The sequence below is a fragment of the Canis lupus genome, chromosome X (genome assembly GCF_003254725.2).
Source record: "Canis lupus dingo isolate Sandy chromosome X, ASM325472v2, whole genome shotgun sequence".
In the NCBI taxonomy this organism is placed as follows: domain Eukaryota; kingdom Metazoa; phylum Chordata; class Mammalia; order Carnivora; family Canidae; genus Canis; species Canis lupus.
The window spans coordinates 102,778,397-102,801,155 of record NC_064281.1 but is presented as its reverse complement, the minus strand read 5'-3'; the positions used below and the strand labels follow the sequence as shown (position 1 = coordinate 102,801,155).

The following is a 22,759-nucleotide window of genomic DNA, read 5'->3' as shown; positions in this document are numbered from 1 at the left end:
TGAATAGTGCAAAGCACTCCAGCTGCTGACCCACAGCGGTTCAGAGGCCACTCTGCTCCCTCCACCCCCACCTTCTTGTACTGCCCCATACAGAGCATTGTGCCTAGCACAAAGCCTTTTGTAGAAGCTTAATACATACAGACAATAAAGCAGGCACATTTGCATTTTCAATTCGGGGAGAAATTAGGTTAAGGGGAACTTCAATGCCTGAATCTTGGATAGGGAGTGGGAAAAAAGTAAAGGACAGGGTCTTCAGGGAGATGCCAGAATCAGTGGCCCAAGGAGGCTGAACTCTGGAGACTGGGAGAAGCTAACGGGGAAGCCAGGACAGAAGAGGGAGACTGCGAGGAGGTGGTGCAGTTTGCTTTAAGCTGGCTCTTACTTGTGACTTATTTGTGATTCAGATGAAGTCCAGTTCCCTGGCACTGAAAGAGCTATGCCCCCTCCCCATCTTCTAAGGACATAAGAAAGATGAATACCAGAGGCAGACCCAAGAGAGCTATGGAACACTTTGTAGGGAAGAAACTTAGAGCTACCCGCAGTGCGGTGAATTTTATTAGTGAGCATTATCTCTCTTGCTTTTCAGAAAATAACAAATGGCCTTAATAGCTTAAGGCATAGTTACCAACAAAATATATACTGCAACTTCCTTATAACATTTTTCACTATAGAACAAAACAAGGCAGGTCCATCATGGACCCCATTAAAGGAGCTTTAGTTACCAAAGTATCAAAAACATCTTGCCATTAGGTGTTCCCAAGGCAAGAAACCTGAATAAAGTGTTACTGTGATGCCACGGGTAATAAAAGCATCTAACGAAATGAGATACTTTCTTTCCTTTGCAGCAATGACTGTACCCATTGCTAACAGAACATACACTGGATACACTGGCCCAGACCCCCTCATGGCCGATAGCAACAAATCTGCAGAACAAAGGTAAGCATAGACTAAGTCAAGGTCAATATCCCTACCACATTAAATCCACATAAGGGCATGTGAGGAATTTGATGAGCCCACAAAGAAATTATCATATATCTAGATGCTTATTTATTTTCTATCTACTTTTAAAAAGGAACTTAAAAAACAATTGGTAAATTCTTGGTACAATTAGACAGAAATTTGTTAACAAAGAATAAAAGCAGTGCAATGGGAAGAAGATGGAGACAAAGTATACTAACCGCCTCCCTCATATTTCTGGAATGCTGAAACAATTGAGTATACAATGTAGAACTGAGTTTCCTAGCAACCAAGGTGAAAATCAAAATACTATGTTAACACTCAGATTGTGATAGTACCATTTATGCTAGTTTCCACATGGACTTTTGCAACATGCAACCCATTTGTCTCATGGTCAATTAACAAGGGTAGTAAGAAATCATGATTGAACTAGTCTAGGGAGGTAGTAGGATTTAGAAAATAAAATATTTCCTATATCCTATTAGAGCCAGGTCAGTGTACTTCTATAAAGCTATCAGATCAGCAGATCTTTCCATACATACCATGGACAATTAGGCCTTTTCTTCTGCCTGAGCACTACCAGTTTCCAGAGCCTCTTGGTCCTTCAAATCAGTGATTCTCAAGGGGAAGACTCGTCTGAAACCTGTTTCCCACACATTCTTACTTCTTTCTAACTCTAGAGGCCAGGCACAGCTCCTAATTTTCTGCTAGAGAATCCCCAGCATGATTCAGCTTAGAAGCTGATGGTGCCATCATTGTTGCCTGGGAATTCTCTGGATTCCCTGTTAGGTTTGTTTGTCTTCCAATTTTTAATTTAAATTCTATTTGGTTAACATATAGTGTAGTATTGGTTTCGAGAGTAGAATTTAGTGGTTCATGACTTACATATAACACCTAGTGCTCATCAATAACAATCTGTCAGGCTTTTGAATATGACTTTTCATATTCAAAGAGGACTCTTTGAATAGTCCTCTTCAGAAGTTGTGGCTTACCCTGTTTCCCCAATTTTAAGTGAACTTTATGAGCTGTCCTTTGCTTCTTCCTCAACTCCAATACTCTTCCTCTTAGTAGATCCAAAATATTTCATACAGCTGGAGAGTTTTTGTCAACCCTCTGGCTAGGGTGTGGGGGAGAATTATTTCCATATGATGGGTTTCATTGCTTTCATTGTCTGGTGGAGGAAAGCAGACACATTCACTAGGAGAAACAAACTTTTTTTCCTGGCCCTGATTTTGGAGAAGAATTTGTCATGAGGTTTTATATAAGGAGGAGCACTGAGCAATATAATATGTGATGTCCTGGAACAGGAACGAAATATGGGGAGCCAGCTGCGAACTCTACAAAAAACATCAATTCACAACTCTGCATCTGGTGCTCATAAATCAGAGCCTCACTGGGCTTATGATGCTGTTGCTGACACTCCAAGACCATGAAAATTTAGTCTGGGGCCAGGCACACCCCTATATTCCCATTCCAACCAGTCTTTTCATGGTTTGCAGAATCCGAGTGCCCCAAATGCTTACTTCCCACTCTCTTCACTAGGCTTTAGCTCAGACCTGCCAGATGTGATTGAAACTTGCCCTTGTGATAAGCATCACGTAGAGAGCCTTGTGGAAAGGGGTTTTTGAAGGCCTGTACATCCTAGATAGCAATATTCATTGCCAAGGAAAATAAGTTAATTGTTATCAAGGAATGACCCTGTAATTCCTGGTTACTCTGCTTGGCAGCCATCCCCAATTCCTCTCCTCCCTTGATGGAGGAGGCTTCTCTGTCCTGGGGTCTGCCAACATGAGGGCTTTTCCTACAGAAGCCTCCTTTTCTCTGCTCTCTATTTATTACCCTGGAGTTTGTTTGCCAACAAACAGGAGGTGACTGATTGGCCACAAATATAGGAAAAAGTAGATTAAATATGGAGAGGGAGAATAGAACTCAACTAGAGAGGGGTTCTATCTGTTCCCCCTTTGTCTCTGGAGCCAGCGCCTCACCCTTTCTTCCACCTTTGTCTGTCAGGAAAACACCCAGTCAGACAGAACAATAAGACAACCATTTTGGAAAAGAGAATCAGAGAAGCCTTCACCCCTAAGTCCTACCTTCCTTTCTACCTCTCTAAAGCAGTAGTGAGCAAATAAAGAGACCTCTCCTCAGAGAGCAAGAGTCATCTGCTCCATTTTTTACCTCAATTCAAAACAATTCAAGTTTATATATCTCTCCTAACTTCATTCATGTTTATGCCTTCTACTCTGTCTGTAATTCCTGAGATCTCAGTTCATCTACTTGAGATGAAGGACAACCAGTTCCTGCTATAAAGATATAATTGTTTGTCATGGGTGCTGTAGTCAGTTGATTAATGACCCCCAATGATATTCAGCTCCTAATCCCTATAAACTCTGAATGTTACCTTACATAGAGCCAAGGAGATTATGCAGGTATGATTAGGTTAAGAATCTGGAGATGGGGAGATTACCTTGGATTATTCAGGTGGGCCATAAATGTGATTATAATTCTTGAAAGTGGGAAGAAGAGGAGACAATATGACAGAAGTACAGAAGGATTTGAAGATGCTTGGCTGCTAGCTTTGAAAATGGAAGAAGTGGGCATGAACCAAGGAATACAAAAAAATGCATCTCTTGAAGCTGGAAATGGCATGGAAACAGATTCTCCTCTGGAGCCTCTAGAAGGAGCACAAACAAAGAGTTGCAGAAGGGGAGTTGGGTGGGCCGATGGGGTAACTGGGTGACGGGCACTGAAGAAAGCACTTGATGGGATGAGCATGGGGTGTTATACTATATGTTGGCAAATTGAATTTAAATTTTAAAAATGTAAAAAAAAAAGAAGGCATGTGGCTCTACTGACACCTTGATTTTAGCTCAATGCATAGATTTGTACTGCTTTAAGCCACTAAATTTGTGGTAATTTGTTATAGCAATAGAAAACTAACACAAGTGTCCTCTGCTTTGCTGTGTCAGGAAAATCAGCCCATCCCACTCTCCTTCCCATGCCACAGAAGAAGCCCCATGTCAAGGATCTTCCTGAGAATGTGAGAAAAGTGGCCAGAAATTGTGGAGAGCCTCAGGAAGGTAGAAATAGGGTGATGAAGAGGGAAAGAGGAGCTAAAGGTGATGTCTGAAAAGAGCCACATTTGAAGGAGGGAGCTGTTCCCAGGGAAAGGCTGTGGGAGATTCATAGGCACATGGATTGAGGCAAGACTTCTTTGCAGCTCTTATTTTCCTTGCAAAAAATGAAGAACCATAAATCAGTGTCATCCAGCAAGACTGTATTTTAGTTAGGCGAGTCACTTTGCCTCTCTCAGTTTCCATTTCCCTCATCCCTGCATTGTATCAGGACAGTGATTCTTATTTCATAAAGTTGTTTGAGGGAATTAAGTGAAAGAAGGGAATAGGACATTACCATGGCTGGCAGGTAGTAAGCACTTAGTTAATTTAAATTAGTGTCCCTTGCCTCCTTGTCCCCAGAAAGCAACTTTTAAACACTCTGCTTTCCTGTTACTCTGTTTCCTCTTTCTTTGTATTACTTTGGATGCAGGTGAGGGCCTCTCCATCACCTACACACAGATACTGTGGAATTTGGCATATAGTATTGGACTTAGTTTGGGGAATATTAGAAGAAGTGAACTGAGAACAGATATCCAGGGCCTAGAATTGGCTGATACAAGAACTGTCAGGCACAGCCACAGGTTGCCATGGCAATGAATTCACGTCTTCCATTCAGAGGACGGAGGGTGAGATAGGGGACAGAAAAAGAAGTAGAGCTTGTTCTGCAAGGTTCTGGTTTAGGAGTAAAGGAAGACCTGGCAGAGGTCAGAGCCTCTATGCCCACCTGGTGTTTTCAAAACTTGCTTTGTCCTTTGGGGCTCAGCCCACCTTAGTTAGGATCTCCCCTTCCAGAATTGCTTTTATTAAAGCAATGATTCAAGGTCAGGGAAGGACCTTTATAGGGAAAAGATAATAGGATATGGGAATCAGGGTTACACTTGGAGTGTTCTGGTGTTCTTGACATGGGGAAGAACTACAGTCTGAGATACTTATCAGAAAACTCTGAACACCTCTTCTAAGAAGGGAGTTCAAACTGAATTATAGGCAAGTGAGGATATTTCTTGATCTGTATCCCTAAACTGGATGGCTAAAACCACTAAGTCATCTCAGGCCTGAACACTTCTTTGAGTATTTAATAAATTCTCTGCAGTGAAGAATTTATTGATAAGGAGATAGTTTTAGAGGACTGCACATGCATGCATCCATGTGTGTGTATGTGTGTGTCTGTCTGTCAAATATATGAGAGGGTTGCCTAAATTAAGTAAAAGGATTGAAAAAAGAGGTGAGTAGTTACTGCTAAAACAATAGTTGTCTACTTCACTAGTATATCTAGAGCCATCATTGGCTCTCAGAAACTTATAATAAAATGCATAGATCACAGATAGAAAAATGGAGGAGGACATTACTTGACTGTGGTGTTGGTCTTTGCCTTTTGGGCAGTGAAGACCAGCCTAGCCAAGATTTTTTTCACTGAACCTCAGAACTCAGCTCTCTCCAGAGGGCACTGGGCATCTCAGGCTGCTTCCCCCTTCTTCCCCATACACAGGCTCAACTGGCTGCATTCCTAATAGCAGTCACTCCAGACCCAGGAGACGTTAGCCAAACTGGCTACCCTAAGAAACTAAGTCACTTGGTACATTGAAAGCCGCCCCCCCGTCCATGCCCAGCAGCCATTTGTGCCAATGCCTGTGCCCTAAGGATTGTGGGGAGAGATGGAGGGGCCAGTCAGCTGTCTACTCAGAGTGCCTCCAGGAAGGCAAGCTCAGTCTCCCCACTCAAGCCCCCAGCACTCATTTTGGAAGCCTGGGATGAGGCTACGACCCCCAACCCCGTCCTCATACTTCTCGGTCAATCCCAGAACCCCAAAAGCATGCTCATTGTGACCAGCTAGCTCCACACAGGTGTGTGAGGCAAGCAGAGTGAGAAATGAGCCATGTGTGTAATCATATCCTACACTAGACACCACCAGAGAGGTCCATTGGTTTAAAGGGACAGAGAAGGTGGAGGGATGAGACCATCACCCTCCTCCCCAAAATAAAGCTATACTTTTGAGATTTCCTTTTTACCCTTGAAGTCAAACTAATAACTGTGTCTAGTACGGAGGTGTTTGCTGGTTTTCTTTGGTGTTTTTTCTAATGCAATAAACTCATTCTGCCTGCAAAAAAAAAAAAAGTAGAGGCAAGGTTGCGAGTAGGTGGGCCGAGCCCAAGATGCTGTGGCAGGGTTTTGAATAGTATAAGGTTGGTCAGAATCCAAGTTCCAACCATAGGCCAAGGTGGCCAGACAGTGACCCACCCCTCTCTTAACCCTAGAAGCCCCCGAGTCCTCTGTGATGAGTGCTTTCCGTTAGAATCCACTTTCCATCCTTCTCTCCAAGCACCTCTGGGCCTGGCAGCCTCAGCCCTTGTGGGCCACCCTGGCCGCTCCCAGGGTGTGGCCTCAGGTGCCAGAGGTGGAAGAGACCTGGATCTCTTGAGGTGGCGTAGGGTATTTTGCCCTTGGAAAGTCCGCTCCGCCCCACCTGCCCCAGAGCATGTCCAGGGCCAGATAAGATAATGTTTTCAACTATATCAGCCCACCATACTTCCTTCTTAAAACTTCTCAAAACTTGAGAAAAGACTCCATCTCTTGATGGAAGAGAAAGATCATGGATTTTGAAGCTTGCACATTTTAGCTCTTGAGCAGAAAAATTTACCCACCATTTATAAGCTGTGTGAATTTGTGCAAGCAGATTCTGGTCCTCAGTTTATTAATCTGTAAAACGTAGGTAATACTCTACATATTGCGAGATTGTAAGTATTAGTGACAATAAGTGTAAAGCAATGGGCATAATAAATGACATCCAGTAGCAATGTGGTGTAGAGGCAAATACATAGGCTTTACAGCAAGAAAGTTCTGAGTTCAAATCCTAGCTCTTCCACTTATGACCTAAGCAACTTCAGGCAAGTGTATGCATTTTCTACATTTTTCTGTGGACATTCTTGTTCATGTCTTTTGGTAAGCTAATGTGCTCATTTATCTTGGGTATGTATACTTGGAAGTAGCATTGCTGGATCATGGAGCATGCATATGTACAGCTTCAATAGATATTGCTTATCAAAGGTTTTCAAAGTGGTTTTACCAGTTTACACTTCCTCTAGTAGTATATGAACAATCCAGTTGTTCTGTGTCCTCACCAACTCTGGTGTCATTTATCTTTATCATCTTCTACCATTCTGATGGCTATTGTTACTTTTATTCACTCTCTATGACATGACTCATGTTTCATAGTGGTTGTTCTTTAAATCTTGTCACTTACTTAAGTATTCAAAAACTACTTATTGAGTGCTTTGTGTGCCAGTTGCTGGGGACACACTCCTGAAGCCCTCAGTCCTATGCCCACTCTCCTTCCCTTCTACAGATAATCTATTGGCAACATCAAGACCAGCCAGCACATGGTGTACAAACTTCCTTGAAAATTCAGAATGGAGGTGCCTGGGTGGCTCAGTCTGTTAAGTGTCTGCCTTCAGCTCAGGTCATGATCCTGGAATCAAGCCCACACCCACCTCCCTTCTCAGCAGGGAGCCTGTTTCTCCCTCCCCCTCTGCAGCTCCCCAAACTTCTGCTCGCTTGCTCTCTTTCATTCTCCCACTCTCTGTCAAATAAATAAATAAAATCTATTTAAAAAAAAGAAAATTCAGAACGTTTCCAGTTTAATGTCATCTCTCCATCTCTAAATATTTATGTAACTTTTGTTGGCCTCTTTTCTTTTTTATTTTTTTCATTTTCCAAAGAAGGTATCAGCCCCATATTTGCCAAAGCAAACATTCCATCTAGCTCTTGGTCCTACTGTTTTGTACACTCATCAGGATCTTGTTCCAACCACATTACTCCTGATCTGACCCCAAGTCTTTAATCTCTACTAGCAAATGTTAATTAACATTTTCCTTCAGCTAATAAATGTGCTAGGATCATGCTTACCCTAAGAAAGTCTTTCAATAATCCTACTATCCCTTAAGTATCTCTTTTGTCCCTTTAATTTCAACACAAAAATTCTTCTGAGCATTCTCTATAGCCACTGTCTCTGATGTGTGACCCCTACTCTCTTTCTCTTCTTCATCCCCTTAAAATCTGGCTCTACTGTGGAACTGCTCCTTGTCAATCACTAAAGATCATCTAATCACCCAAATCAATAATATTTTCTCATCCTCCTTTTTCTCTGACCAGCTCTACAATGTTGATCACTCCATCTTCCCCAAATCCTTATTCCACTATTTCCTGTTTCCTCCCTTCCCCATGTCATTTCTTGTCAATCTCCATTATAACTGTCCCTCTTTGCTATATCTACTCAAAGGAGGCATTCCCCCAAGCTTTTGCCCTTGGGTCTTGTCTCTCCCCACATTAACTTCAGCCATTTCCATAGTTGCAAGGGTCATTTTTTAGAGATTTCTCCCAGCTTCAATCTCCAAAGAAGAGAGAAGAGAGAAGTCTAAACTTCTCCAAGGTAGCAGTCCCACAATTCCGTGATAGCATTACCATTCTAGTTAGAAAGCCTCCACACCTCAGTGTCAACTATTTAAGTTCTACTTCTCTGTCTCCCTCAACCCCCATATCCAGTTAGTCATGATTTCTTTTTTTTTCCTTCACAATGTCTCTCCTTTGTCCATTCCCCTCTTTGGCTTTCTTAGCTCAAGTGCTTAATACACTACCTTCCATTCAGACTATTATACTGCAATAGTCTCTTAACTGCCTCCAGTGTCTCCCCTTTCCCATCCATCCTCTGTACTGCTGACAGACTAATCTTCTTAAAGCGCCACTTTGACTGTCACTCCACTACTTTAAAACTTCTCATGGTTTCCCATTGTTTACAGGATCCAACCCCCACTCCTTAGGCTGCCAATAGGACGCTCCACAGTTCGACTGCAGTTGCCAGTCCTCCTTTTCACATGCTCTGTGCTCCAGCCACACTCTGATTTTTTTAAAATTTTTTTATTTATTTATGATAGTCACACAGAGAGAGAGAGAGGCAGAGACATAGGCAGAGGAAGAAGCAGACTCCATGCACCGGGAGCCCAATGTGGGATTCGATCCCGGGTCTCCAGGATCGTGCCCTGGGCCAAAGGCAGGCGCCAAACCACTGTGCCACCCAGGGATCCCACACTCTGATTTTGTTGCTTTTCATACCCTGACTTGCAACTATTGGTTAGTTGCATGCATGGGCTCTGGACTCAGACAAGCCCAAGTTAGAAACCTGGCTCTGCCATTTCATAGTTGTGTGACATTGGACAATTTATATAGCCTCTCTGATCTCAATTTTCTTTTTTTCAGTTTTTTAAGTTTAAATTTAATTTGCCAACATATAGTATAACACCGAGTGCTCATCCCATCAAGTGCCCTCCTCAAAGCCCGGCACTCAGCTACCCCATCCCCCCACCCACCTCCCCTTCTGCAACCCTTTGTTTCTCAGAGTTAGGAATCTCTCATGGTTGGTGTCCCTCTCTAATTTTTCCCAATCAGTTGCCCTCCTTTTTCTAATCTATACAACAGAGACAATAGAGGAAACCTGCCTCATAGGATTATTATAAGGATTAAATGAAGCAATGTATCCAGAGTGCTTAGCAGAGTGCCTGGTGCATTGAAAACAACAACAAAAAGGGCAAGAGTTGGGACACCTGGGTGGCTCAGCGTTTGAGCATCTATCTTTGGCTCAGGGCTTGGGGTCCAGGATCGAGTTCCACATCAGGCTCCTTGCAGGAAGCCTGCTTCTTCCTCTGCCTATGTCTCTCTCTCTCTCTGTGACTCTCATAAATAAATAAAATCTATTTAAAAAGGGCAAGAGTTTGCTATAATTGTACCCATATTATACCCATCTCCTCTCTTTGCTCAATCCATTTCTTCTTCCCTGAATGTCTTTTCCCAATCTCATCCACTGAAGTCCTTTGCACTCTTCAAGAAATACCTCAAATACTATCCCCTCCAGGAAGTCTTCTCTGCTTCCTCCAACCTGAGCACTTTGCTCGAACCCCTCTCTTGGCATTTTTCATCCCACCTTGGAATAAAGCTATCAGCATTCTGTGCCAGACAATGCAAAGCTCTTTTCCCCCCAACCATATTCTAATTCTGTCTATATCACCCACAGCAACTCCCACAATAGGTGGTACAGAACAGGTACTGAGTAACTATCTGTTGCCTGACTATAGCTTGAGAATACAAGCTCAAATGGCAAAAAAAAAAAAAAAAAAAAAAAAAAAAAAAGATAATGGAGGAGGCTCAGAGTTAGTTGTGGTAAACCATAACTATGGAGTGATTAGAGTTGCTAGTGGTGGCACTAGCACCCTCCCTCCTTTTCTTTCTCTTTTCCCCTGTCTCCTACTCCTACTTATTTTCTTTTCCATCTTGTTCTTTTCCTGTGTGGTCCTTACTATTGCAATGTGCACCATGGCCATTATTTAATCCTGCCGATGGCCCTTGAGCAGAAAGAGGTTCCTATAATAACCTCAGATCTTGTCCCTTTGTCCTTACCACTTAAGCTTTGATGAAAACCATCCTCCTATCTACTACAAATTCTTACAAGAAGAGTTCATTAAACTTATGATCCAATTCTCCATCTGGAACTTCTGATAAAAATACAGGAAATTAGACTCCTTTATGTAACAGCCACTTACTAGCCTTCCCAGATACCAACCACCACTCTGTATCAATAACATTCTTCAGCTCTTGAAGATTGTCTAGCTCAAACTTTTCTTTTAGTCTACAACTAAACTTTGAACACTAGTCATCCAATTTCCAGTCTTTCCTTCCTTGTCATCTCCTAAGTAAGTCTTGCTAAGTAAAAAGTTGTGACCATGTGAGATCACCTGTAAGCTTGATTGGTGTCCTCTGAATTTTCAACTATTCACCAAAAGCCATATGATTAGAGAGACAAATAAAATATGATCAGCTCTTTGCCCCCAAGGAATTTACAGTCTTTTAAATTAAGCTTTTATGATCTTTACATTTTATATTCTGCTTGTTGAGAAACATTGGCTCCCTCAGCTCCTGACTCCTAATTATAGCATTACTCTGTTGTTTCAGCTGCTTTTCTTTCTTTTTTAAAAATATTTGTTTATTTACTTACTATCTACTTACTTATGTACTTAATTACTTATTTATTTTAGTAACACAGAGAGCACAAGCAGAGGGAGGGGCAGAGGGAGAGGGAGAGAAAATCTCAAGCAGACTCCTGCTGAGCACGGAGCCCAACATGGGGCTCAATATAGGACCCCAAGATCATGACCTGAGCTGAAACCAAGAATCAGACACTTAACTGACTGAACCACCAAGCCCCCACCCCAGCCACCTTTCTTTGCAGTGAATTAACTCTATCATCTTTGTTTGCTTTTTTCATTAACGAAACTAAAAAGGAAAGAAGAAACTAATATTTGTTGAACACTTATTTTAGTAGCTGCTTTGCATACAAGGCACTTGCATTTAAATCACACAACAACCTATTGATGTGGTTGTTGTCCCCATTTTACAGATGAGGTAGCTGAATTTCACTTAAATAATTTGTTCGAGATCACCCAGCTAGCAAGAGTCGAAGTTGGGATTTCATGGGATCTTTCTGGTTTCAAGCATGTGCTCTCTTCACTCCACAGCACTACTACCCCTTTATAAATCAATACTTGCACTCCAGAGTAAATCCCTTTTTCTTGGATGTAGGCCCTTTCCAATAAACTCTGGTATCAAATTTCTACACTGCCAGTCCCATTCTGTGATTCTTATCATTAGTAAAAGTCAGAACACTTTCTTCAACTGTTCCATCTACTCTGAAGTGAGTTCTCTGTGTGGACATAATCTCTGAGAACATGATAATCTATTCTTTACCATGTGATCACACCTCAGAATGAATCCCCTCATTTTGACCATAGGAAACAAAGGTATGGAAAAGGTCCTACTAATGCACCTAGTGAACCCTTCATGGATGCATTCTAGAAAGAATGAAGCAAGTATTTGCTCTCAATGTCTTCCTTAGAGAAAGAGGTAGCACTGTTCTGGAAAAAAAGGAAGTGTGCTTCTTGAATTTGTCTTACCAGAAAGACTTTAAGGGTGTAGTGGTAGATGTTTCCCTGATGCTATCTGAAGCCCAGAGAAATCTATAATCCCATGACTCTATAATATTATAGATTATATTAATTTGGAATAAAGGCCAGCTTAAATTACAGGGCTAATTCTTTTTTTAACAAGATATACTACTTTAAAAATCTAAATTTATAAAACAAGCACAGCCACCAGACAAGTAATTATACTACAAAATATTCCTCACTCTTCCAAAATTTGCTTTAGGACTTCTGTTATTAGAAAGCTCCCCTAGGGCACTTAATGGGATGAGAACTGGGTGTTATTCTATATGTTGGCAAATTGAACACCAATAAAAAATAAATTTATAAAAATAAATAAGTAAATAAATTTATAAAGTTAAAAAAAGAAAGGTCCCCTAATGCATCTGAAATTGGAGTAATTTTTCAGAAGCTAAAAGATACACACTTTAAAAAAAAAGATATATTTATTTATTGAAGGGGGAGGGGCAGAGGGAGAGAATCTTCAAGCAGATTCCCTGCTGAGTATGGAACCCGATGTGGGGCTTGATCTCATGACTTATGAAATCATGACCTGAGCTGAAACCAAGAGTCAGACACTTAACTGACTGAGCCACCCAGGTGCCCCTAAGATACACACTTTTTAAAGGAGTACATCTATTATATAATTTGAGATATATCTGTAGTGGGACTCTGCATGTATCAGGCATTCAGTAAATATTTTCTGACCAAAGAATAGAATGGAAATCTAAAATGCAGCCATTTCCCTCTTGAGTATATTCAGTAACTTGGATCAACAGCTTTAAAAGGTTGTCAGATGTCTGAGGTATCTACTTTAATGAATAGACATAAATCATTTGTAATCAGCAATATTGATTTATACTAGGTGTGCTCAGTTCTCTTGAGGAGGTTAAGCACGACCCCTGCAACCTTGTTTACAGTGCTAATTTTCTCAGTAAATACTTCCTTCATAGTTAGTGCAGTAGTGAGGCTCTGTAGCTTGTCATTCATAGAATCCCAAATTCATACTGAGTTCAAGAAATGGAACTGCAGGGACACCAGGGTGGCTCAGCGGTTTAGCACCTGCCTTCAGCCCAGGGCGTGATCCTGGAGACACAGGACCGAGTCCCATGTCGGGCTCCCTGCATGGAGCCTGCTTCTCCCTCTGCCGGTGTCTCTGCTTCTCTCTCTCTCTCTCTCTCTCTCTCTCTCTCTGTCTCTCATGAATAAATAAATAAAATCTTTAAATAAATAAATAAAAGTAAAATAAATCTTTAAAAAAAAAGAAAAGAAATGGAACTGCAGATCAGAGCTTGAAAAGAAGGACTGATATTTTCAAAAAGTCTCCTAGCAATATTGAACCAAGAGGTTGTGGGGGTGGGGGCAAAAGTTTGAAAATACTTTTGGTCAGCTGTTGATTCATTACTGAACATACTCAAAAGGAAATAATTGTATTTTCAGATCTTTATTTAGTCAGCAAATATTGAAAGATTTCCATCATAGGTATATATTCAGTTTTATATTAGATGAACTCCTCAAAAACCAGTGTGTATTTAACTACAAATTAAAGTGAAAATAGTAGTTTGAAAGGAACTTCTATAAGTAGTGAACTAGAGTTGAAGAGAGAGGAAAAGTGTTCAGAGACAAGATGAAAATAGAGTCAATCAATATAGATGAACAAGAGAAAGAAAGATAAAATGTAGTAGCTGCAGATCAACCTTTCCCAATATCTCAGTGTTGCCAAGAGTTGGCCCTGTTCATCACAACAGAGAAATTTGGCTTTCAGAGTAGTAATTGGCTCCTCTGAACCCACAGACTTCAGAGGTCAGGGTTTGGTGAGAAATTTGTTGGCATGAGACATTCTGGATGTTCTTTGTATACTCTACCATTTAATTTAACTTTCCCAGTAGAGGGAGAAAAACTTACCCTTGGGAAACAGGCTTATAGGTAATTGATTTTCATGAAAACAAGACACTGAACAATCAGGTAGGATCTGTCTCCCAAATGGGAGGAAGTTATGGTAGGACATTAAGTTGGGCAATTAGAGCAGCACCTCAACTGAGAATGTTCTTGCATGTGGATCCTAATCCTCCATCAAGATAAGCAAAACATCCAGAACCATAAGGTCATGGTGGCCATCCTTCTTTGGAGGACAAGGACAATGAGAGGTAAGAAAAAAATCTATTTAGGTTTCTGTCAGCCGTGACCAAAATAGAACTTGTAGATTTGAGCTGGGATGGGGAAAAATGTTATACCAATAAATATTTACTAAGATCTTACTGGGCACTCACTTCTTGTGCTAGATCAGTGAAGGAAATTAGATGACAGCAATTGAAAAACTCCAAGATTGCACCTACTTTTCAAGGACTTAAAACTTTGTGAGGGAGATGACACATGAAATGAGATATATAGATATATATATAACCATAACCATATTTATACATACACAATATAAAATGTGAATGAAATTGAGCACTTATAGAGTGCTGGGTACCTCACCAATACTTCATATGGATTATTTCATTCAACCCTAAGGAAAACACTATGAGGTATTTTTATTATTATAATTATTGTTTATTTTCCAGTTGAGAAAATCAAAACACCAAGAGGTTACTTGTCCAGAGTCACACAGAGTATGCAGTAAAACCAGAAATCAAACTCAGGTCTGTTGGACACAAAAGACCATGCTGTTCTTTACTCCAAACTAATACTTACTTGTGATATGATAAATCTTCTAGTACAAACCAAAGAAACCATGAGACTGTAACTATTGCAGCTTCCTCACTGCTGTAAATTTGTCACGATCCATGAAGAAGAGGAGTCTGAAAGCTTCAAAAAGAAAATGTGAGTGGTGACAGATACAGTTTTTGAATGCTACAGGGTGGAGATTAGAGAGCAGCAAGTAGGAGTGGTACTGAGATTTTTCCCATTGTCACAGTCAAACACCAGGATGGTGAGTGAAAGATGCAAGAAAATAAATGTCACTGCTATTCAGATGCCTGGCACTGTGAGCAGATGAGCGGAGAAGTATTAAAATGATGGATCAGGATATTTCAGTTCTCCTGGATATAAAGAAATGGAGCAGGCATAGAAAGTGTGGCAAATGCTCTTTCCTGACTCAGAGGACAAGATAAACATAATAAGCCAATTAGAAAAATATAACTTGTTCAAAGGTAAACTTCTCACTCAAGCTGAGTATTAGCATTGTGGAGACTATTTTTTTCTAGAATGGTTTATTGACGAAATGTTTTCTGAATTCCTTCAATTTCAGATTGTGGCTATAAATTAATAGCCATAATTAGAGTCTGTATTGATGGGGTAATTGAGAAACTGCATTTAAATAGATTATTTAGAACCCTAAATTTTTATATGAAATATCTTGACAGTTGAGACTAAAAGTATGAGCTCATTATTCTTTGCACAATTTACCAGGATAATTGTTGCTATTCTTCACATTTAGGCTAGGTATGTCTCATAATGACACATCACATATCATTTGGCCCAAGATATTTCTTGGCCCGTTTCATTGTCTGTCATGTTGACAAATGGAATAGAACAGGGGGAAAAAGGTATTTGGCACCAAAGAATATAGTTGAATTAGAAATATCTGTCACCAGGTCTCAATAATGTCTATCTTCCCAGTCTGTTTCTGGGTCTCAATAATGTTTGTTTCAGGCATTTTAGTAATGCCTGTCTCCAGGTCTCAAGGTGCACAAACACAAATAACAAAATCATTCCCTTGGACACCAAGGGGTTTCTCAAATTAATGTGCAGTTCCTTAAAAAGTGAGCTGTCTATAATGTTCCACAAGTTGTATTCAAAGGAAAAAGAAACTTTTACCAAAATTTCCTGCTGCATGGCACAAACAGGAATTACTCAAGAAAAACACCACGTGGGGCACCTGGGTAGCTTAGTGTTTGAGCATCTTGCCTTTGGCTCAGGTTGTGATCCTGGGGTCCTGGGATTGAGTCTCATATCAGGCTCCCAAAGGGAGCCTGCTTCTCCCTCTGCCTATGTCTCTGCATCTCTGTCTCTCATGAATAAATAAATAAAATCTTTTTAAAAAATTACTTATCTAAGAATTGACCCAAAAAAATCAACTTTCTTTACTGGTAGAAGAGCTAGTATATAGTACCAGTTAAGGATTTCTTCTCTGCCCTTTCAAAGAGTCTATCTCTGGGTAGTTTTCCTGCTCACCAGCCTTTTCTCTCTCAGAAATTACTTTCAGGAACAGGTTTATACGTATTTGGACCAAGGGATGACTTAATTATGATGCTTCGGTTATCCAGATGATCTTCTGCACTACCAATTAACCTTGACATCTATCATTAAATGATTGTCCCAGATGTCAGCCTAGAATAACTTTGGGGAAAATAAAGATCTAAGAGAACATTTGAGTATTATGTGTTTGTTGCTTGCATATTTATTTATTTATTTATTTATGGATAGAGTTAGGAGTTTGGAGGGAGGGAGAGCGCTGGATATCTGATGTTTTAAGGATGCATGGTATGATGATTGAATATACATGTATCATGAAGTGATTACCACAATCAAGTTAATTATCACATTTTTCATTCACACAGTAACTGCTTTTTTGTGGTGAACATTCTTAAAATCTACTCTCCTAACAAATTTAAAGTGTACAGTGACTATAATACAACAGAGCAGTATTAGTAACTATAGTCATCATGCTGGGCATTAGATTCCAGGATTTATTCATCTTATTACTGGAACCTTTGACAAACATCTCCCCACTCCCAGCCCCTGATAACCATAGTTCCATTCTCTGGTTATCTGAACTCATCTTTTTTTAGATTTCATATATAAGTGAGATCATACAGCATTTGTTTTTCAGTATCTTAACTTATTTCACTTAATACAATGCCCTCTGGGTTCATCCATGTTGTTGCAAATGGCAGGATTTCCTTCCCTTTTTAAGGCTGAATAATATTCCACTGCATATATACACATTTTCTTCATCCATTCATGTATCAGTGGACATTTAGGTTGTTTCTATATCTTGGCTATTATGAATAATACTGCAATGAACATGGGAGAGCAAATATCTCTTTGAAATAGTGACTTCTTTTCCTTGGATGTATATCCAGAAGTGGGGTTGCTGGATCATATGGTATCTGTTTGATATAGCCAGATCATTGCTCTCCTTATCAAATTATAATACTTCTCCCTTCCAGAAGTTGTAATCTTCAGCTGCTTTCTGCTTCCTCTTCACGATCTCCTTTTCCAAGAGGTTTCCCTGGATTGACTCTAGAAGAGGTAACAAGTTTGGGCTTCCATAGTTAGTTTCTTACTTCCCTAACTATACTGGTACGCTTTTGATTTTATGATTGTACTTTTGCAACTATTAATATCTCAGAGGTGATGGGAGGAGGTAAATTTGGGGGTTTTATTTTATATTGGGCACCAAATAATATTTTTCATGCTAATAAATACTTTTTGGTGATTATAAGGATATAGGAGAATTAAAACCAGAGAAAAATCTGATTAAGGATATGCCAGGAGAAAGAGTATATGTTTAATTAGATTTCTGGGTAAAGGAGAGTTCAGAACAAGCTGTTTTCCACTGTGTTTGAAAAAAAAATCCACTAATACATCTGAGTCTACTGTCCCAACCTAGTAAATCAAGTATAATGATATACTTGAATCATTCTTTACTGATTGAGGATCTCTCAGAGCCTACAACCATTATTTTGAGCATTAATTCTGACTGGCCAGAACTACAAAAGGAGATGGAGAAGAGAGAGTAGGACTGAATGTATTCTGACCCTAGGACATCTCCTGAAAATTGTTTTCCTGTCTAAGCTCATTCCATTATCTGTCTCTCTCATGTAAAATCAAAGTGAAACAAAACAGAATTTTTAAAAAAATCTCAGATACTTGATAGCTCCGGGTAGTTGGGTGGCCATTAAAAAAGGTTTTGTGGAGACTCATGATGAAGGAAGTCTAACAGTCCCCATAGAATTATACTTTCCTGTGCTCCATCAGCAGGGGATGCTCCTGATAAGCTGTTGCTAACCCTGAGCTTTGAGCAATTTTTACAGAGTGAGTTAAGAGTTACACTGACCCGTTCACTATCTTCTCTGACCCTTCCGAGACCAAGGGCAAGAATTTGTTAGGCTTTAGCTTAAGAGCTCATTGTGTGACCGCAGTGAGAGCTCTGTCTCTTGGGGCTGGGGCTCTGTCTGTTACCAGATTGTTGACCCATATGAGGATTGCAACTGTCATCTCAGCCATGGATCATACTCCAATAGACCTTTTGAAAGGCAGGAAGGAAGAAAGGGAGGAATGAAGGAATAAAGATAAAGGAAAATTCCCCCAAGCTAAATTACCTACTTGGTCTATCTCAGAAAAAGACATGATCATCCAGGTAGTTGCTTAATCCATGTCATTTTGTTAGAATAAACTTTTTTAAATTAAAGTATAATATGTATACATAAAAGCACAAAAAGATGTATCAGTTATATGTAAAAAGCCCTAAAATTTTAAAAAGTATAGTAGGCATACAATTTTATATTAGTTTCAGGTATATAACACAGTAATTTGACAACTCTATACCTTATGCTGTGCTCACTATGGTAAGTGTAGTCACCATAGAATATTGTGACAATATTATTGACTATGTTCCCTATGCTGGGCTTTTCATCTCCATGACTTATTTATTTTTTTTTTAAAAAGATTTTATTTATTTATTCATGAGAGACACACACAAAGAAAGAGAGAGGCAGAGACACAGGCAGAGGGAGAAGCAGGCTCCATGCAGAGAGCCTGACGTGGGACTTGATCCCAGGTCTCCAGGATCACGCCCTGGGCTGAAGGCGGCGCTAAACTGCTGAGCCAACTGGGCTGCCCTCCATGACTTATTTATTTCATAACTGGGAGTTTGTACCTCTTGATCGTATTTCACCCATTCTTTCACCCACCTCCCACCAGTTTGTTTTCTGTGTTTGAGTCTGTTTGGGTTTTTTGTCTGTTTTATTCTTTAGATTCCACATATAAGTGAAATCATATGGTATTTGTCTTTCTGTGTCTGACTTATTTCACTTAGCATGATACCCTCTAGGTCCATCCACATTGTCACAAATCACAGGCTTCTAATCTTTTATATTAAAAAGCCCCCAAATTAACTCACCTTGCTCCATCCCAGCCTGGTCCTAGAAACCATCTCTTACTTGGATTACTGTATTAGCTTACTCACCAGTTTTCTCACTATCCTTGTTAGCCCCTTATAGTCTGTTCTTTGCATAGAAGCCTAAGGGATCTTTTCAAAATGTAAATCAGACCACACCTTCTACAAACTCATCTCCTATCACTCTTCCCTGAGCCTGCCTCACCTGTTGCCCTCCAGCCACAGTGGTTGATTTTGTTCTTTGCTTGTTTGTTTTATTTCTTCCAGTGTTCAGGTGCTCGTTCCACTCAGGGCCTTTGCACATGACACCTTTCTACCCATAATACCTCCCCTCTGATTGTTCTCATAGTTGGCTACTCCATATACAACATATTTCAGTTGAAATACAACCTCCTCCTCAGAGCCATCTTCCCTGACAATCTCATCTCCAGGCATATTATTCTTTGTATTAGGATTCCATATTTCTCCCTCATAGCATTTATCACAGTAGTAATTTTACAGTTACTTTTAAGATCACCTCCACTACTAGGATGCAAGCTCTGGGAACATTAAGACCATGGCTTTCTTGCTCCTAATTTTATCCCCAATGCCTATCTCACCCAATATATGGCACATAGCAGGTGTCCAAAAATATCTGGTAAGTGACTGAATGAAAGAATGAATAGAATTCTCAGCTGAAGCCTCTCTTTTGCACCAGCATGAATCTGTCTTCACTGCAAGGAAAAAAGAGGATGGGAGAGGATTAAGCGAGGCTGGTGTGCCTTTGAATTTGGAGGCACTAAGGAGCACGCCTATAAATTAAAGGGGAAATTAAGTTTATTTCATTATTAATTAATGAGAGTTGGGATTGAATAATAAAAATCTAATGATGTTAATGTCAGTTCTGAATGCTGAATGCAGTGTCTGAAGACAAGGTAAAATGGTAATAGGACACTGCAGTTTAATCCCCCAATTAGGAAACAGCTGTTACCCCTAGGGACAACTCTAGTTACTGATTGATTTTCCTTATACACTGTAATTATATTCAGTACCACCTTAGGCACCCTAAATGTCCTGGATACCCCATTATATGTGGACCTCCCTTTACACAAGCCCAGTGTATTAATAATCCAGATTAGTACAAAGGGTAAATTACGGAGAATTTTTTTTTTCATGTCACAGGAGCATTCTTAATAAGATTCCTTTGAATAGCAAGTTCCCTGAGTGGATTTAAAATAGGATTTCATTTACAAAAAATATGATTTAACTGTAACCTGTTAGGGACACATTGTCTTTTTCAAAGCAAAGCAGCAGCTTTATTCCCTGGCCACACTGAGGCTTCATTTTAGAACACCAACTAAACCAAGCCCCTAACCCTGGCTTCACACTTACCCCTAATTTAGGCTACAACACAGTCTGATTTTCAATTCAATCACAGCCCAGGAGCTAAGACCACACAGCCATTTCAAAAATATGAGTCTTTGAGCTCTGGGGAGGGGAGGAGGGCTTGTAAGGAAGGGAGAGCTGCAGCCATGACTCACTGCAAACCCATCCCTGCTGCTGAAAAAAAAATAACTCTAAATGCACATCCTACTGCTTGTGAGTCAGGAATGTCATTTTCATTTATGAAGGATGGAACATTATTTTTCTCTAACATTTCAAGTGAATAATTTTACATACATTTACCCCGATTTCCATAGGAATTTGATGCCATGGAAGCAATCAGCTACATGTCCCCAGAGCCTGGCAGAGAGTCTTATTTTTCTTACAGGTACATTAAGATCAATATCTCTGAATTTTCGTCCTCCCTCTAATTATGTTTCTGGTGAAATCCACCTTGATTTAGGGGTTCAGTGGGAGATAGGGTGGTCTGAAATTCCTGATGTTATTTTAGGATCTTGGACTCATGCTTTTATTAACTCTCAAAAGCTGAGTTTCAGAAGTTCAGAGAAGCTTCTACATGATGTCCCTATTAAGAAGTGTTTGCCTCCCACTGTGAGACTCCCAAAGGTAGACTTGTCACATGTTATGTCAAGGAAAAGAGCCAAAAAGAGCAGAGGAGATGCCCTCTATGTTCACTCTCCAGGGCATAGTTTCTGATTCTGCTACAAGTATTAGATAAATATACCTGGTAGAACAAAACCGAAAAATTTGTTCCGGAGGAAAAAAAAGACAAAACCTTTGAGCACTATAGTACACAATGTTTCTGGTGCCATCACTTCCTTCCAAGAGCACAGCACTTTCTCAAATTGGTGAGATTTCTTTTGTTTTGTTTTCTTTCCTGTTTTGTTTTGTTTTGTCTAATCTTTGAATCTCACAGGCACAAGTAATCTGACCATGATCAAAGAATTTCTCTTCCTGGGACCTGGGAATCTCCAGAGGCTACAGTCTTTTCATGTGGGATATTTCTGGGCATCTATGTAGTGACCATGCTGGGGAGCATTTTCATCCTCCCAATCATTGCTTTGAACTCAGCCTCCAAACCCTCATGCACTTCTTTTGGTCCAATCTTTCCTTCCTTGAGATCTGATATACTACTTCCATTGCCCCTAAGATGCTGCAGACCCTCTCTCAGATTTTGGGGCAATTTCTTTTGCAGGTTGTGTGGTCCAGTTTTACTTCTTCAGTTCATTACTTTAGTCGAGTAGTCGAGTGCTTTGTGCTACCAGCCATGTCTTCTGACTATCACCTTGCTATCTGCAGCCCCCTCCAGTACCCATCCCTTATGAACTTCTACACATGTAGTCTGTTTGCAGGTGGGCCTTGGCTGGATGGGTTCCTAACCCTTGTAGTCACTGTTTCCATGACTTTCTAGCTGCCATTCCATGCAGCCTATGAGATTGACCACTTCATCCGTGACCTGGCTCCTGTATTGAATCTGCCCTGTTCTGATCCTGAGATGGTGGAGAAGGCCACTTTCCTCCTGGCTTCCTTTGTCTTGGTGCCAGGCATGAGACTGAATACTTGGGGATTCAGGCCACTGCTGCTCCCTCCTTCTAGGGCACTGGCCAGCAGAGCAGGGACCTTCCTTCTGATCCTACAGCCTAAAGCCCTTGGGACCTCCAGGTTAGTCTTTGCCTGGTAAAATTGAGTTTTCCAGACAAATGCAACTCTATCAGGCTATACCACCATATATAAATGCTTTTTAGGGGAAAATATGAAAGACCCAATTTACATGCTACAAAAATCTCCTCTCCCTTTCTGTCTCTTTCTCTCTCTCTCCTTCTCTTCCTCTTTCTTTCTCTCTTATAGAAATATCTGTTGTTGCTAAGAGTTTTGGCTGCATTATGTACATGTACCCAGGTATACATACACACATTTATATACACGTATAGTCAGCATCCAACTTATTGTCTAGTACTTACTATTATACCCTATTAGCTTCTGCCTAGCAACGCCCTTTACTGTGCCTCTCCTCAGAGTTCATGCACATTCACTTCCCCCTTCTGTTATTTCTTACATCATCTGGCCCTCCACTGAGCAGAACTGTCTCTAAAATCCTCGAACAGCTATTGACTGTTCCACTCACTTGAACAGTTAGTTATGCAACCCCCTTGAAGATTGGA

General features: G+C 40.4%; 1 pseudogene; it reads left to right on the top strand.

Moving 5' to 3' along the window:
* The first annotated feature begins 847 nt into the window (after positions 1–847).
* On the top strand, positions 848–22,278 carry LOC118353792 (olfactory receptor 6N1-like; annotated as a pseudogene).
* Positions 22,279–22,759: the final 481 nt, after the last annotated feature.